We start from the raw sequence: 19,298 nt of genomic DNA on the forward strand, positions 1-19,298 counted from the left end.
ACAAAGAGAGCACACAGTGACCTTAGGAGATTGCAAAGATTCATCATATCATCCAAAACTTTGACAAACTTCTGTAGGTATGGGGTAGAGAGTATATTGACTGGTCGCATCATGGCCCGGTATGGAAACACCAATGTCCTTGCATGGAAAAGCCTAGTTGGTACAGCCCAGCTAATCACTGGTAAAGCCCTCTCCACCATTGAGTACGTCTACACAGAGCACTGTTGCAGGAAAGCAATATCCATCAATGACCCCCGCTATCCAGGCCATGCTGTCTTCTTCCTTCCGCTACCATCAGGAAAGTGGCACAGGAGTCTCAAGACTCACACCACCAGGTTCAGGAACGGTTATCACCCCTCAACCATCAGGCTCTTGAACCAGAGGGAATAATTGCACTTGCCCATCACTGAACTGTTCCCACAACCTATGGACTCACTTTCAAAGACTCAGCTCTTTTTTTTAATATTTATTGCTTATTTCTTATTATTTCTTTATTTCCTTTTGTTTGTATTTGCACAGTTTGTTTCTTTTTAACATTGGCAGTTTGTCTGTCCTGTTGGGAGTAGTCTTCCATTGATTCTATTGTATTTCTTATATCTACTGTGATTGCCTGCAAGAAAATGAATCTGGTAGCAAATGCATACTTTGATAATAAATTTACTTTGAACTTTGTTGTGTGCAAAAAAATCTCACGTGCTCATCAGTTTCTGAGATACTCAAATCACCTCATTTGGCATCAACAATCCACAGTCAAAGTCTCTTAGATCACATTTCTTGCTCATTCTGATGTTTGGTCTGAAAAACAACTGAACCTCTTAAGTAGAAGAGATTCCGCAGATGTAGGATATCCAGAGCACCACACACAAAATGCTCGGAGGATCTCAGCAGGTCAGACAACCTGAAAATGAATAAGCAGTCAACATTTCAGACCCTTCTTCAGGACTGGAAAGGAAGGGGCAAGATGCCAGAATAAAAAGGTGGGGGGGAGGGAAGGAGGTCAAGCTGGAAGGTTTTAAGTGAAGTCAGGTGGGTGGGAATTAATTTGATAGATGATGCCTAACTGAACCTCTTGACCACATCTGCAAGCTTTTATGCATTGAGTCACTGCCACATGATTGACTAATTATGTATTTGCATTAATGAGGCGTACAGGTGTACCGCTGGTGAACTACTCAAAATATAATCTAAGAAGCTTCACTACTTCACTACTTTTTTGACTTTATTCTTATAGAAATAAATCCTCGCATTTAGATAGCTTTACAATGATCTTATAAAACTGTGCAATTATTTGTATTGCTGGATCCCTTCACTTCATCATCCATTTTAATTCTGACTTTCCAAATACTATTGGCCTGTTTATTTTAATCAAAATGAAGTACCCTACAATTCAGAATCAGAATTATGATTCTGATTATGTAATGTTTAGTTTGTTGTTCTGCAGCAGCAATGCAAAGACACAATTACTAAAAAGTACAAAAATAAATAAATAGTGCAGAAAAGGGAATTATGAGGTAATGTCCATGGATCATTCAGAAATCTGATAAAAAGAAGGAAAGCTGTCTTTCCTGAATTTCTGAACGAGTCTTCAGGCTCCTTAACATCCTGTAAAATGGTAGTAATGAGAAGAAAATACTGCAATGTACTGTATCTTCCAATTATATACTCATAATTAAGTTCATTAATAGTTATAGTCCTCTTCAATGACATAGTAATTTGGATACATCTACAAAATATTGATATGTTTGTTTTGAGACCAAAATATACATCAATAATATAAATTATGACAGTGGTGTTGGTAATGATCCAGTGGGATACCAAGTCCCACAGTCAGCAGCTTTGAAGAGACAGTCTTCGTTCCTTCACCTACTTAGTTGATTGAAAGATAGTGAGCCAGATTATCCTACCTTTGGTGTTTTGGCTGAAACTGCACATTAGGACTGAGCAAAGGTGGGGTGGGGGTGAATAAGAGAGAAGGTGGCCAGTATAAAGGAGAAAGAACATGGTTGAAGAGCTGTAAGCAGTATAAACTGGAGGGGAACATTGAAAGAGGATCTCACAGATCTCCTTTTGGAGTTACTGGGTAAGGATGTGCCTGACTCTACATTCTCTAAACTAATTCCTTCCTCTCTTTTGTGGTCTCCAAAAGAAAATCCTGACATTTCCATAAATTCATATAGTGCATACTTAGGAAACCCACATCTACTTCCTCTTTCTTGCCCCTTCAAAGAATTCAAAAAAGATCAATTATGAATTTTGTAATATGCACCAACTATATTCATTGATATATCTTGATACATTTTTCTAATTTTTCATTTAGCCGGAAGTCTATTATTTACGCCATCAGGAGTTTTGCAATATCTTCCCTTACTGCTCCTCTTCTGTAGTTTATACTACTTCCCGCTCTTCAACTTTGTTCTTTTTCTTCTTCTCTTTACACTGGCCATCTTCCCCTTCCATTCAGTCCTGATGCAGCTTCAACCAAAAACAGCAACAATTTCTTTCCCCTAACAGATGCTGCTTAACCCAGAGTTCCTCCTGCAGATTGTTTGTTGTTCCAAATTCCAACACCTGTAATCTCTCGGTGTCTCTTATTTATCAATGTTAGGCTTTCACTGCTTTCTTCTTAAAGTATGACATTAGCCATATTCTACTTCACTGCAATTGTCGGGCATTTTGGTTGGAGGCAGTGTGCAGAACCACTCAGAAACTGATATTTCAAAGTAGAAGTTCAAAATTAGAATAATATGAAATCCTCAAAAACTGTTCACTGCAGGGAACTAAATTAAAATTTTAAAATGGTAAGTTTACACAACTATTTTACCATAGAAAAGCATAGATTCTGCAATAGAATCACAGAATCATAATAAAAATAACAGCACAAAACGGAGGCACTTCATCCATCCTAACAACTTGCAGTGTCAAATCCACATGTCTGCAGCTCACAGATTTCAGAATACACATCCAAACACTTTTTTTATAATGCATGTCCAGATCCTACTTTTCTGGATAGTTAATTCCAGTACTTCCCATTCTCTAAGTGATAAAAATCTCCCATCTCTCCTGCAATCCTTCCTATTACTTTAATTCTACACCCCCTGATTTTAACCTCTGCGAATGGAAATGGGTCTCTCATGTTTATCTACTCACCTGATAATATTATGTCACAATTCAGCCTCTTCTATTTCTTCCTTTTATTTTTTTAATTTAGAGACACAAGATGACAGGCCCTTCCTGCCCAATGAGCACACACCACCCAAGATGCTAAAGATGGCTCTGACTGCAATGGAAAGTAAGAAGAGATTTTTTGAGGATCATAACAAGGCAGGAATATTAGAGATCTGTTGAAAAGGTGGGGTTTGTTGCTGTAAGTCAGCATGGATGAGTTGAGCCAAAGAGCTGTTTCTGTACTGCATGACTCTGAATTGAAGACAAAATTATCCACCATTTATATCCAAAAAGATGGGGGAAATTATCATGGTGACTGCGTGCCAATCAATAACAACCTTACAACATGGCTTCAGGAGATGCTCAGGGCACTATCCTGGTACAACTCGACCAATGGCCTTCCCCCAAGTCCCATCACCAAAATTGGAATGATCACGGACTGCTCAGTTCTATTCAGCTCAGGATTAAGCAGCTCATCTCAAAGTGAAACAAGGACCCAGTCATAGTCAGGCATGTCCTAATTAAATGACAAACAATATTCACACTACCATGCCAGACAATGATCATTTTCCACAAGAGACAATCTTAGCAACTCTGCTTGACATTCAATGCATAACCATCACTGCATCCTCTGCCAGAAACATTCACAATGTGTTTACCTGCCCCAAACAAATGCATGCTACAAGAGTAGTTGAGAAGCTGGGAATAATATAGCAAACTACTTACTTTCTAATTTACAAAGACTCTTAAACATTGTATGGAAATATGGTGTATTAGGGTGCCAATTTCATCGTCTTCAACATTCATTCTTTCTGTAAAGAGAATTGAATGAGAATAGCATGTTCTGTAAAGTTCCTTCCAGTCACATGCTATCCTAAGATGAAAGAAGCTATTCATGCTAAGTCATAGACCACTGAAATAAAATCCTGAAACTCTTTATTAGAAAGACTACAGTAGATCAAGATGGTAATGTCAGCATTTAATTCCCATTTCCTAAATACCCTAACTGCTAAGCTCAGATATCCAACATAACAACGTGACAAACTTCTACAGATGTGCAGTGGAAAGTGTATTAACTGGCTACATTACAGCCTGGTATGGGATCACCAATGCCTTTGAGCAGAAAATTCTACAACAGGTAGTGGATTCGGCCCAGTACATCACACGTAAAGCCCTCCCAACCACTGAACACATCTACATGAAACGATGTCATAGAAAAGCAGCATCCAAAGATCCTCACCTCCCAGGCCATGCTCTTTTCTCGTTGCTGCTGCAAGGTAGAAGATACAAGTGCCTCAGGACTCACAGCACAAGTTCAAGAACAGTTATTACCCCTCAACATCAGGTTCTTGAACAAAAGAGGATAACTACGCTCAACAATTGAGATGTTCCCACAACTAATTATCTCACTTTAAGGACTATCTTGTTATTTCATGTTCTCATTATTTATTGCTATTTATTTATATTTACAAAATTCATTGTCTTTTATGCTCTTGCTCTTTCATTGATCCTGTTTACAGTTACTGCTCTATAGATTTGATAAGTATGCCCACAGGAAAAAGAATCTCAGGGTTGTATATAGTGACCTGTACATACCCTGATAATTTTTTTTTTAAACGTTACTTTCTTTGCTTCAATGTTCCTTATCTACATGGCCAAGTTACTCAAGAAATTTAGTGCACAACCAATAAATGTTTGTTTCAGCATAAAATCAAAGGTGATCGAATACTGCATAGAACGTAACTTTGATATGTATTGAAATAGACATGGGCTAAACAGGGTAAAATTTCCAAATCTGCATACAAGATGAAATTTGTAAAAGTGATGGACAACAAGAACAGTAAAAGGATGCCAAGATCAGCAGATAAGTGGCAAATGAAATTTAACACCAGTAAGCCTGAAAGAGTATGTGGTACTAAAAGAACAAGGAGAAATCTCATACTTATAAAAATATGCTGGAACAGAGGGACCTGGGTGAAAATTTGCATACATCTTTGAAAGCAGCAAGGCACATTAAGAGAATATTAGATCCTGGAAGTCATAAGTAAAAGCTTGAAGTACAAAAGAAGAGGGTAAAAACATTATTAAACACTCATTAGGCAGGTGTTTTGTTTAAATGCCTTGGACCCATACTATTAATCAGGGGTCCATGGACTCCAGGTTGGGAATTCCTACATTAGGCCAATTCGCAGTACCACATCTTATTGTGGTTACCACACTTTTAGGAAAAGATGGCAAGATCCAAAAATGGGTGCAAAAAAGGCCTTACTGCAACAGCTCCAGCAGTGAAGGATTTCAACTTTAAGGATAGATTGGAGGATCTGGGATATTTCTTTGGGGCAAAGGTGGTTGCACAACACTTGGAGGTGCACTGGATCACAAATGGTTTGGGTTGGGCAAATAGAGGGAAACTCTTCCCATCAGAACGAGAAGGCACACATTTTAACTTTTGGGCAAAAGATACAAGGGGAAGGAGAGGAAAAACAGTTGTTGTGTCTTAGAACCCAAAATGCTCCAATGCTGGTGGAAACAAAGCAGTTAGGACCTTCAATGGATAACTGGACAGGCATACAAGAGAATAGTTTCAGGCAGTGGAAAGAAAGCAGCATAACTGGGCTGATAGATTTCTCAACGAGGTGTTAACAAATCCTTGGTTCAAATGACCTGCTCTGTACCATATGATTCTTTGATTCAATAATTACATGAAACTATAGAAAGCAGGTTCACTTGTAACTTGAAGATACAAATGTACTAAACTTCCCTACTATTATAAAACCTGCATAGGGACATGGAACAAAATCCCACATCTCTTTTCAAACCTTGTGCCCTCACACCTTTCTTCTTCACCTGTCTTTATACTGTCACCAATTTGACCAGTTGCTTCATCCAAATCATTAATACCAATTGTAAATAGTTGCAGTATCAAAATAAAAACTGGTGGCCTACCACTAGCTATGTTGAGCCAACATGAAAGTAAACCCTTTATCCCTGTATTCGTTGTTTGTGGGACCACTATCCATTCATATTTTATCAAGCCAAATGTTTTAAAACTTGACCTGTGAAATAACACTTTGTGTCTCCATATGAAATTTATTTTGGAAACCCATATCCACTACATTCACTGTTTTTTTTCCATCCACGATTCACTTTACATCCACAAAAAAAATTTGCAAAACACAGTTTCACCTTCATAAAACTGATTCAGCTTAATAAAACTCCTAAATGTGCTGTTATTACTTCCTTTAATAATGGAACACTTTCTAAATGCCAAATATTGAACTTAATAGACATTTTTCCTTGGCATTTTTCCTCTCCTGTTATTTGTGAATAAGGTCTTTGCATTTGCAACTTTTCAGTCTGCTGAGGCATTTCTAAAATCTACTTTTCTCCCCCCAAGAGCACAGGTAGCAGGCCATCAGATACATAGATAACATTAATCTCACTAATTTTCTTGGTACTTTTACTCAAATGATATTTATTGCTTTAAATTACTCCCTTTTGTATCTGGAATTTCCACCATCACTGGAACACTCATGTAACTTCAATCATAAAGACAGAATAAAATATTTGTTTCCTTTTTTATCCCTTTTATTAATTCTCCAGTTGCACCTCTCAGGATGAGGTTTAACCAAGCTGCTCCCTTCTATTTAATATACTGATGATTCCAATACACCCCACAGATAATAGTGCATTAGAATTATCGGTATATACAATCATCAGGTACAACAGGTTAATAAGAGGTAGGTAGTATACATATGAAAAGTGCTACATAATGACCATTTCCAATAATAAGAACTTAACCTTCTCCCTTAACATTCCATGATCATAACTGAATCTACTATTATGTTTACTATAACTCAACAAGCCAGTTTAAATACTGAGTGATAAAATTAAAATATTTCTTTCCTAAGTCGTTTCTAATTTAAATACATTCTACTAATTTGCACAAAGAATGCTGGCCCCATTTCTGATCTTCATCAGCTGAAATTTTTCAGACAATTCCCATTTGTCACTGACATATATTTTTGAATATCCCAGACCTGTAACTTTTGAACAGCTACATAAACCATATTTACATTTTTTCTCTCTAGTATATTTTGCAATGAACAACTCATCTCTTATCAACAATGTAATTACAATGCACACGTCAGCAGTGTAGATAATAGTTATCCACCTTCCCTGGATCAGTACAGTTCCAATAGAGACAGCTCAAATATTGGGGTGCAACTTGTCAATATTCCCAAACCCATTACTTTTATATTCAAGGAAGACCAGGGAGGCAGAGGCATACAAACAGCACAACATGCTCACCTCAGTTGGAAATATATTCCTCCATCACTGGTAGGTCAAAATCTGGGAATACTTATCCAATCACCAGGAGTACTTTTGTGACATACTACAATGATTCAAGAAATACATCAATGTCATTTTTTCCAAAAGCAGTTAGAGACAAACAATAAATGCATGCCCTACCAAAGTCCTATATAGCTCATAATGACTGGGGAGGAGGTGCATTTTGCCAGTTGAATACTAAAGCTAAACTCATAATACAGATTATTAAAGCATTTGTCAATACATATCATTTCTATGCACTTTAATATTCAGAATTTCTTTATCTTTCATATTCAAATCCAGTCATACATTATTTTAAATACTTCCAGACATAATGGTTTAACTGTTTTTCTTTTAAAGTCAACAGTGCCTCCTTCAGCAATTGAGAGTATTAAAGCTACAATTCCCCTCATGAAATATGTTCCTCGCCAGTTATCCACTTTTTTTGATTCCATGTTTTCCTATTGGAAATACTGGATAATTTGGTAAACTGGTTATATATTGACTGACAAAGTTAAATGTCTCTTTCCTATGTCATTTCTAATTTAAATTGATTCTAAATGTTTTACACTAAAATGCTGGCCCCATTTCTGATTTTTAGCTGCTGAAATTTCTCAAACAATTCCCATTTGTCACTGACCTACATTTTCAATTAGCCCTTATTTTGTATCTTTTGGATAGAAACACAAACCATATTTTACACCGTTCTCCCTGGCATACATTCACCTCAAAGGCAATCCAGATGCTAGTGTTATCCTACTGTAAGTATACAATCACATCTTTTTTTTAAAATTAGCTTTGTTCAAAAAGCTTCCAATTCTTTAAGCTATTTTAATTTCCCTTTCTTCTAAAAGTTGTGTGAAATTTTACATTGGATCTCCTTCAGAAATGAATAATAGAATATCTCTATCCTTTAATGCATTTAGTAACATAAATGGTCTGAAAAACTGAACTAGTTTGCAATTTGGACCACAAAAGTGATATACAACTCAGAATCTAAAATAACAAGACTGAAAGATAAATACATGCCAAAAAAATAGGAGTACTAACAAAAAGAAGAGGATTTGTGATTAATCCCAGAAGGCAATAATTTGCAATTGTACATTATATAAATCTCTCCAGGGACCTATGTAGATATGGCGCCATCTGGTGGATTTTTAACAAGAAATAGAAATTAAAGAATTTCTGTTGTAACCCTAACCTATCCTCAGTAAATATTGAGGTCAATGAGTCGTTAGCAGCTGGCTTGTGACACAGACTGCTAGAGAACGGTGATCCACGGAGCAGCCAAGAATTTTGAGGAATCCAGAAGAGTGAATGCTGAAGAGGAAGACATAGGAAGGATCCTACTACCCAAGTGACCACATTCCAGCTATTCCCATGTCCCTACTGCTCCAGAGTCTGCAGATCCAGAATTGGCGTCTACAGTCACCAACGATCGTGCCATCGATTGTGAGGAATCTTCTTCCCTCCCGATCTTCGCAAGCGAAGAACCAGCTATCATCGTCCTCAGTATCTCTGCAATTCATAAAAATGAAGTACAGTACTTTTGAACTGCACTGCAAGAATTTCAATGCTCTTCAAATCTAGGCACTGGTATCTCCTGTGCCAGTGGTAGAGATATAAAACATTGAAGTTTGTGACAAGTTGAAAAAAATCTGTAACTGGGTAAAACCAAGTAAATGGGTTAAGGGGCCACACTCAAGAATGACTATACTTCTTTGCCTGCATTAATAACAGCAGACCAGTCAAACATGCCCAGCAGTTCAGGTTGTGTTAATGTAGAGAGCCAATATCACAAATGGATGGCTTACAAAAGAAATAGCTAGATCAGAAACATAGTAGGCAAGTTACCTCAAGATGTTAAATTTGATAGTGAATCCAATACAAGGGTGTATCTCATTTCATTGAAACCTATCGAATATTCGGAAGCCTGTATGGTGTTAACATGGAGTAGATGTTTACTGTTGTAGGGGGGTCTTGGGCACAGCCTCAGAATAAAAGGGTGTCCTTTAGAATAGAGATGAGGAGGCATTTTTTTTTAGCCAGAGGGTGATCAATCTGTGGATTCATTACCACCAATGGCTGTGGAAGCCAAGTTATTGGGTATATTAAAAGTGGGGGTTAGTAGGTTCTTGATTAGTAAGGGTGTCAAAGGTTATGGAGAGAGGGCAAGAGAATAGGGTTAAGAGGGATAATAAATCAGCCATGATGGAATGACAGAGTAAACCTGATGGCCTAATTCTGCTCTTCTGGATTTGGTTTAATCCAGAAGGCTGCATGCAGACTTGCCTCAATTTTGGTCTACATCAGAATTAGCAGTTTCTGCTGCAGGTCATTCATTTGTGATAATGACTCAGTTCCCCCCCCCACCCCCCACCCACCGCCACCCCTGTAAGTACAGTATGACTTGTTGGGTTTGTCCCTGTAAGCATAGACCAAAGCTAAATTATCTTCTAACTGCCCCCATTAACCGATTTGACTTGGCCTCATCACACCACATACTTTTGTTCTCTCCATTCCTCACACCACCTCCACAAACCTAAAATATTTTTTAAATTCTAAATCCCTATTTCCCCAATTCTAAAGGAGGATCTAAAACATTACTAGTTTTCTCTTTCCACAGATGTTATGTCTGCTCCTGAATATCTCTTCCGGTAAGATAGTGGCACACTCGGATGCAGCAGCCTCTACCGAACCAATCTGTTAATTATCTTTTTTTTTAAAAGATCTTTTTAAAAAATGATCTCAAGACACTGCTGGACATTCAGAACTTCAAGCACTGCAGGTCTACCTGATCAGGGCTTATTGGTGGAGGAGCTAGACTTGGTGCGGACCATGTTGCTGCCTGCTACAGAAAGGCATCAGAGTCAGTGCGTGAAAGCACTGACAGGAGAAGTAATGCTGGAGACAGCATGGCGTGGTGTCCATACTGGCATCAGTGTTGCCCTCTAATGTTTACTCAGTGGACTGCATTCTCTGCAGACTGCTGCAGGCTTGTTCCTGCTGACAACATCCATGTCCTCAGGAACTTGGCATACATTATATACTTTCTGTGACTGTATGTTTACCACTATCTTATACGTGATATATCTGCCTTATGCTGTGAATGACTGTTGAGGTCCTTCTCCCTCCCCCCACCTGTGTCTTCCCCTTCCTTTTAAGTCCTAAAGAAGGGTCTCGGCCTGTAATGTCAAATGTTTCCTGACCTTCTGAGTTTCTCCAGCATTTTGTGTGTGGTTCCATCATTTTCTGTTTCTATTTCAGATCTTTAGCAACAGCAATTTTTATTTTCAGTATTGCCAGACTTCGTTTGGAGTTCAATGATGGAATTGCCCAGTTTTCCACCACAGAAAATACTTTTCAGATCTGATGCTTGATTATATCACTGGCAGCAATGCCGATGATCGCTTGAAGCAATGTTGATAGTACAAATACTTGAAACCAGATGCCAACATTATATATATATTACTGGGTCTTCATTAGCAAATTGTTTAGGGTGAACATTAAGCATTACGAATGACCACAAAATTTTCAGACCGCAGCGGAAAGTTGTAGATTTTAAAAACAAGGAGTAACCAGAATTATTCATTCCAAAATCAATGATTTGGTTTCACCAAGTACACAACTCCCAACTACTGACATAGTCCAAACAAAAGTAAGTGCCAATTTTTCAAAGGCAAGGTGAAAAGTGACTTGGATAGCCATCCAGGGAACACTTGACCAAATGCTATTCTGAAGACCCTTAATTTAACAGGTCAGATAAGATCAAGGGGAAATCTCTTCAGTCACAGTAGTCACATTTGCCACAAAAGAAGTGCACTAAAGGCGATTCAACATTACTCATTAGAAGTTCAACAAAGCAATTCAAAATTCAAAGTAAATTTATTATCAAAGTACATATATGTTACCATATACAACCCTTCTGGGCATACTCAATATATCCATTAATCATAATAGAATCAATGAAAGACCACAAGGTGGAAAACTAGTGTGCAAAAGACAACTGTGCAAATACAAAAAGAAAGAAAAAAAATAAGATTAGTAAATGAATAAGCAATGAATATCATGTTGGCGTGTGGCCAAGTGGTTAAGGTGTTGGTTTAGTGATCTGAAGGTCGCTAATTTGAGCCTCAGCTAAGGCAGCATGTGGCGTCCTTAAGCACATTGCTCTGCGACGACACCTGTACCAAGCTGTATTGGCCCTTGCTCTTCCCTTGGACAACATCGGTGGCATGGAGAGGGGAGACTTGCAACATGGGCAACTACCGATCTCCCATACATACAACCCTGCCCAGGCCTGCGCCCTGGAAACTTTCCAAGGCGCAAATGCATGGTCTCTCGAGGCTAACAGATGCCTATGAATATCGAGAACATCAGATGAAGAGTCCTTAAAGGTGAGTCTATAGGTTCCGAGAACATTTCAATGATAGGGCAATCAAAGTTGAGTGAAGTTATCCCCTCTGGTTCAAGAGCCTGATGATTGAGAGGAAATAAGTGTTTCTGAACCTGTTGGCTCAAGTCCTGAGGCGCCTGTACTTTCTTTTTTATGGCAGTATGATCTCTTTTAAGATGGTGCTATTGAAAATGAGCAACAACTTACTGGCAGTTCTCAAAGCAAGAAATACAACAAAATACTTTAATAATAACACATTTTCTGTAAAAAAAAAAATTATGGTAATCACGAACAATGAAGAGTTGAGTGGAGGAGACGCTAATTTGATGGTCAAGGTATGTGGGTCTGATGCAAAGTCGAAGCAAGCTTGAGATGGAGTTGAGACATGCGAAGTGGAGGAATTTTGGAGCCTAGATGAAGAATGAGGTTTGATCAATCTAAGCACCTGGCTGATTAAGAAAGGTCAGGTATGGGCTAGAACATGGTGGCGGGGTCCAGGCCCAGAGGTATTGATGCTAAGTCTTAGAGCGAGGAATGACCCAACGTTTGGACAATTTAAATGCCTTGACCAAATGGATTGAAAAGACAGGGTGTTGGGATAGGAGACAAGTGGTCAGGCCAGTTCTGCTCGGAGCAGAACAAATGATTATTCCGTTCTTCACTGCACTAAGGCGGAGGCTGTGGGCCAACTCCAGACTTCTAGACAGAGGCTAGAACTGAGACAGAGGCTGTGGGAATGCTTCATATCTATGGACTCACTTTCATTCTGACTGCTGTTGCCTGCTTCTATTGTTTGCACAATTTATGTTTTATGTTTCCTCTGCACATCGGTTGTTTGCTGGGTTTTTTTTAAAAAAATGGGTTCTTTTGGCTTTCTTGTTTTGTGGCTGCCTGTAAAGAGACAAATCTCAAGTTTGTATAGGTACACATATTTTGATAATCTATGTACTTTGAAAAGCAGTGAGAAGAGAGCATGTCCTGCATGGTGCAGGTCTCAGATGATGAATGCTGCTTGCTTACAACAACAGTTTACGTAAATGATGGTTCTAGATACTTTCAGAGTTAATCAATAGTAGCCCTTCCATTAAGGTCAGAAGTGGAGCTATTCACAGATGATTGAACTCAGCTGCACTTGCAATTTCTCTAATAGAGATTTTGAGCAAGCCACCCTAAGTGCTGGAGATCAGAAATAAAAACTTAACACTGCATGTCTTTAGCAGGTAAGAAAAGATCTATTGTTCTGGAGATGCTCCACAGTAAGCCAGCCTAGCTAGCTGTACCCTAAATTGTCTGTCAGCACATTATGAACTTCCTGACAGGAAGGAAGCAGTATGCAAGGCTGGGCTCCTACTTGTCTAATCCTATGACAATAAGCACAGGCTCTCCTCAGGGCTGTCATCTTTCACCCCTCCTGCTCTGACTTGAGGCAAATAACTGTACCTACACAAACAAATCTGTTAAAATCCTAAAGTTCGCAGCTGACACGACTGTAATTGCTCTCATCTCTCATAGAGATGTGACCTGCTATCAAAGAGAGATGGATTGTCTTGCAGCATGATATGCTTGTAACAACTTGGAGCTTAATGCTATCAAGATAATAGAAATGAAAATTTGACCTCTACCGATATCTCCCTACCTACCCACCTCCCCTGGAAATCAACGGTCGTGCTGTGTCTGCAGTCAAGTCTTTCAAATTCCTGGGACTACCATTACTAATACCTTGAAGAGGGACAAGCATGTTACGCTCATCACTGAGAAAACCTAGTAGAGATTGGTCTTCCTACACCATCTTAAGAAACTTAACATCTCAAGGCGTATTCTGAAGAATTTTTAAATCAGCCATCGTTGAGAGTGTTCTGACCACCTCTATCACTATTTGGTTTTCTGCCACTTCCTCCTTCTCCAAGTCCAGGTTACAGCAAGTGGTCCACTCAGGAGAGAAGATCATTGGCTCTCAGTTACCAACTTTATAAGACCTATTCATCACCAGAGTGAAGAGCTTAAAAAAAAACAATTACTGCTGACTCCACCCACCCTAGCAGTCACCTATTCAGGAAGATGATGTAAGTCTATCACCCAGGACTACAAGTCATCTCCAAAAACTTTCCTGTAGCTATATAGCTTTTCAACAAAACTCACTCAAGTGTAATACCCTGACTGTACCTGTACAACATCCATTAAATGGTCTTTCCTACTCTTCTTGTTCTGTTGATAATGGAATCGGTTCATATGTATTTAAGTTGATTATAGACATTTTCACATGTGACCGTCCTTCTAATCATTGATTACTCATGGATATTTGCACTATCGTCTTGTAAAATAGTTAGTTGTTATTGTGTAACACACACAAAATGTCTGGAGGAACTCAGCAGGCCAGGCAGCATCTACGGAAATAAAAGTACAGTCAATGTTTCGGGCCAAGCCCCTTCAACAGGACTGAAACATTGACTTTACTTTTTTCCATAGATGCTGCCAGGCCTGCTGAGTTCCTCCAGCATTGTGTGTGTGTTGGTTGGATTTCCAGCATCTGCAGATTTTTTCTTAGTTGTTACTGTGTTGTCTGTTATGGTATTGTCCTGTGTTTTATGCTTGGCACTGAACCACAATCATTTCTGGTATGTTTCACATACTGGCAATAAAGTGATTCTGAGAGGAAATGTAAACTTCTCCATCTGATGATATTTTAATTATTAATCAATTCTGATGAAAGTTGAACAACATGAAATATTTTCTTGACTCTGTACAAATGCTGCTTGACTTTAGATTTTCTCAGCATTGCATTCTCCTAAAATATATCAAAGCAATTAAACTTCTCATTCAGCAAGACCAACAACGTCCCACAAAATGTTAAGTGACAACTTGCAAGTCAATAATCTAATAACTGCCCATTATATTTAGTAGTGCCATTGCCTCCAAGTCTGCCACTATCAAAATTCTGAAAGTCACCACTGACAGAAATTTCTCAAATACATTAAGTACTACTATATTAGCTCAAGGCTGGAAATCATTTTTATAGCAAGCACCTTACCCCTTGCCTCACACAATGATTTGAGTGTCAAAGGTCCGCTATCAATCATCATGTTGGAACACAATAAAATTAAAATTTTAATCGGACAAATCAGTCTCTTTTAATCAGGTTCTCATTCACTAAGCTGAACATTCACACCCTGTACCATTAATATATCATGACTCCATTTTATCCTATCCACCAAGAATTCCTCAACTTCTCCCCAAACTCATAGCATACATCACCTAAAAAGTGCAAGGAATAATCTTTAAAGATCCTCTCAAAGTCATATACCAATCTGACTTCAATGAAAATTGGCCTTTGACTACTGTCACTCTTAAAACACTGGAAGATCCTATCTAAAAGTAATGCAAGAACATTATTAAGATACAAACAGCTTTGATTAAGACCACCAGCATTTTAAGTGAGACTAGGGACATGTAATATATCACCACCTTTCCCAACAAATGTGAAGAAAATGCTTTATATTTTTAAAAAACACCTTTGGCATAGATTAAAATAACCCCTTAACCAAGATTACCTTTCAGTTTTTCTTTGTTAACTTTTAGTCTATTTTCAAAGTAGCATTATTGTTACTACCTTTCTGAACCTGGGGTTTACCCCAATGAGTCATGCAATGCACATTTCTTTCTATATTGAAAAACCATTGTATTGATTTATTGTACCTGACTGGAAAACTGAACAACTTTATACATGTTGTTTAACTCTTGTAATCATTAGTATTTCAAAAACTAAGCATGTCCCGATTACCTCATCCTCATAGACTTTCTCTCATGAACTTTCATATCCCATCTCACACTAATTCACCAAGAGATAAAATTTGAAACTCTGATCAGCATATTTAATCCTTGTATAAATTGCATCCAAAACCTCTAAAATCCAAGTGTCAGACTTGATCAGAATGACACCAGTATTTAGTCAATCCTTCTCTTCCCATAATCAGCAACTATACTTTGGTCCCAGTGTCCAAGATTATCTCATTGAAACCACTCTCCATCTGCCACTTTCTTAAAATTCTCCTTTGAATAGCCTCTTGATGAATTTTTCAAATATTATTTTAATTCAGCATTATATTTTGGCTCCCTTTACCATGGATATTTTTTTTCATCTGAAAAATGTGCTTAATTAATACAAATGATTTTGTTTTGCTTTTAAACCATGATATTACCTGTATTATTTATCCTTCACTTTTTAATGTAATTGAAAATAAAACCAGAAATGCCATTCATTCACAGTGTTTTGTTTATTTTTATGTATCATGTTTCTTAACTAGATTTACTTGGTGCATCAAAGTTAGCTACTTTAACATTGGTCAACAGTTCAAGTGCACTAAACAAAGGTTAACCACTTCCCATTGGCAGGCCAGGTGCTAAATATGTGTTGACATTCATCAACTGCCAAATGAAAAGTGGCAACAGAGGCCCAACATTAGATTACTGTCCTCAAAAAAACAAAGTATATAAAGTGTGATGACACTCTGGAAAGATTAACAAAGAGAGATGGAATCAGCTGAAGAAATACCAGCAAAAAAAAGTTGGAAAACTGAAAAAAGAAAATATGGCCTTTGCTATAATTTTATTTGGACTCATCACTTTCCATATTATTCAATGCCACTGGTTGACAATAAACACAGAAACATAGAAACCTTCAGCACAATACAGGCCTTCGGCCCACAAAGCTGTGCCAAACATGTCCTTAACTTAGAAATTACCTAGGGTTACCCATAGCCCTCTATTTTTCTAAGCTCCATGTACCTACCCAGGAGTCCCTTAAAAGACCCTATCCTATCCGCCTCCACCACCATTGCTGGCAGCCCATTCCACGGACTTACCACTCTCTGCATTAAAAAAAAACTTACCCCTGACATCTCCTCTGTACCTACTTCCAAGCACCTTAAAATTGTGCCCTCTCATGCTAGACATTTCAGCCCTGGGTAAAACTCTCTGACCATCCACACGATCAATGCCCTTCATCATCTTATACACCTCTTTAATAAAAATCATTGTCTTCACCTATTGCTGCCTTAGAAACATCAGCTAAAAATAAATTAATCTTCATCATTCTGGGATACAACTTTTGGGATACTTGTTTTATTATGTTTTCCCTCTCGCTGTGAAAGGGGACACCTCTTTTTCCCTTAATTAGGGAGCAAGAAAGAGCCTATGGCATGTCGAATTGTCAGGTGAACATTTAGTTTTTGTTGTACTGTACATCGCAGACTATTGGGGGCTATGCTATTGCTGCTTGGTGGTCAGAGGGTGCTGACGTTCTTTTGTGGAAGTGGGGAGGGGTGGGGGTGGGTCATTGTTTTGCTGCTGCTTGTGCGTGGGAGGGGGCTTTGGGGTTCTAACGTTTTAACTCACTCATTCTTTGGGCAATTCTTCTGCTTTCATTGCTGTCTGCGAAGAAAAAGGATTTCAGGACGTATATTCAATACATTTCTGTGATATTAAATGGATTGACTGAGTTTTGTCACAAATAGTAATCCAAATACAAATTCAGTGAGAATCAGAGATGGCTCCAGTTGGAATTACACCACACATTTTTAGACTTTTTAGATTTTGAATCATAGCACGGAAATGAAACCATCATGTGTCAAAAACTAATTTTTGATACATGATATCACGGAAAACTACACAACTGAAAGAGTTCTGGTTAAAATGCCAGTGAATTTACCTCGTATTCAAAGAAAAAAAATGATCAAAAGCAAATAGTTAAAATCCACTCTATTCTTTATATAACATCAGAAATGCAAATGTCCAGCCTACACTTGATTTACCCAATTGTAATTTTTAAGTCTTAGTTGCCTCTTAATATTTTCACTTTGCTGGAAAGAGGAAGGAAACAAGTAGAAATCAAATTCTTCTGTAACTACTTTAGAATAATTGCTACTAAATTGATAATGTACACAGTTTACAGTCAGTTTAACATGTGTTACAGTTAATGTACTGTACTGGAACATTTTGAAAAATCACAAATATCTGAGCTGCAAAAGGTTGCAAATCGTGGTGCTGCACCTAATTGCAAAGGACAAAATGGCCTGGAGTTGTTATCTCATAATCAGAATCAAATGTATCATCACTGGCACATAATGAAATTTAGCAGGCCAGGCAACATCCATGGAAAAAAGTTTCTTGGCCTGAAACATCAACTGTACTTTTTTTTTTCTCCATAAATGCTGCCTAGCCTGCTGAGTTCCTCCAGCATTTTGTGTGTGTTGCTTGGATTTCCAGCTTCTGCAGATTTTCTCCTGTACATCATAAAATTTATTGTTTTGCGGTAGCAGTACAGGCAAATACATTAAAATATTATAAATTACAATAAATATAAATATACACACACATACAATGGATTCTGGTTAATTGGTCCACCTGTTAATCAGGGCAGCCACTCATTTGAAATAATTCTCAATAAACAAAAAATAATTGAGAAAATTGCCAGGATCCCCTTTATTTGGGACACTGCCACTTCATTGGGACAGGAAACAGTTGCTGAACAGTTTCTAACTAGTTTCAGTCGTGTGAACTTATGTGGCCATTAAACACTACACCGTGCTAGAGCGATCCATTTTTAAATAGCGTCATTTGCACGTATTTCTGTTCAAAAAGCTGTGATTTAGGTCATTGATAGTTGATGAGAAATAAGCAGTAAGACCATATAGAATTGTTTTGCACATCGTGATTTCAAGCATTCAGGCTTGGAGATGCCAGAAAGTTAGGAACTGTGAAGAATTTGAAGGTATCGATAATCATCTTTAATGTTACAATGAAAATGAAGATTTGAAGGATGCAATCGTCAAAAGTGTTGTATGAAGACAAACTATTATCAGCACTAAGCTTGTTCATCTACAGTCAATCAAAAGAATATGGCAGCATGATGTTTGTCTGTCCTATCCGATGATGACAGTAAAACCTGTGTCGGAGTGTTTTGAAAATGGAAAAGCCACTGCACTGGGACAGTTCCACTCTCCTGTGAAGTTTGGATCCAGTGGTACCTCTAGTTGTCACAAATTGAGTCTGTTGTCACAAACAGAGCAGACTTCACATGCTAGGACTGACATGTCCCAATTTCACCAGAGTAAGAGGCCTGCTTGCCACCTCACCTGCTTTAGTCTGCCTGTCGAAGCAGTGTACCAGGTTGCGACTGCTGTCGTATACAGCTATCCGGAGCTGCGGATGAGAGCTCAGTGTCTGGTGCGGGCCAAAGGTCAGTGCCATGCCATAGAATGGATATGATAAACCCTTTTACCAGATGTACTACCCCCTCCCTAAGCACCCCATACATGTCAGCGTACACTATTAGGAACTAACACAGTTTTATAGTACTGTAGTAGTATTGGTAGTGTCCTAATTTGTTCTGCATTTTATTTAAACACAT

General features: G+C 38.2%; 1 protein-coding gene across 6 annotated transcripts in view; it reads right to left on the reverse strand.

The window, feature by feature from the left end:
* Positions 1-19,298, reverse strand: part of ift80 (intraflagellar transport 80 homolog (Chlamydomonas)) — a 328,780-nt gene that overhangs the window by 208,583 nt on the left and 100,899 nt on the right. The window contains exon 1 of one of the 6 annotated variants that reach the window (XM_073040990.1): positions 7,477-7,547. The exons of the other annotated variants lie outside the window; for them this stretch is intronic. The gene's annotated coding sequence lies outside the window, so the exon portion shown is untranslated. Of the gene's footprint in view, positions 1-7,476; positions 7,548-19,298 lie in introns of those variants that run through there. 6 annotated transcript variants of the gene reach the window in all.

This window comes from Hemitrygon akajei, chromosome 3 (assembly GCF_048418815.1).
Source record: "Hemitrygon akajei chromosome 3, sHemAka1.3, whole genome shotgun sequence".
In the NCBI taxonomy this organism is placed as follows: domain Eukaryota; kingdom Metazoa; phylum Chordata; class Chondrichthyes; order Myliobatiformes; family Dasyatidae; genus Hemitrygon; species Hemitrygon akajei.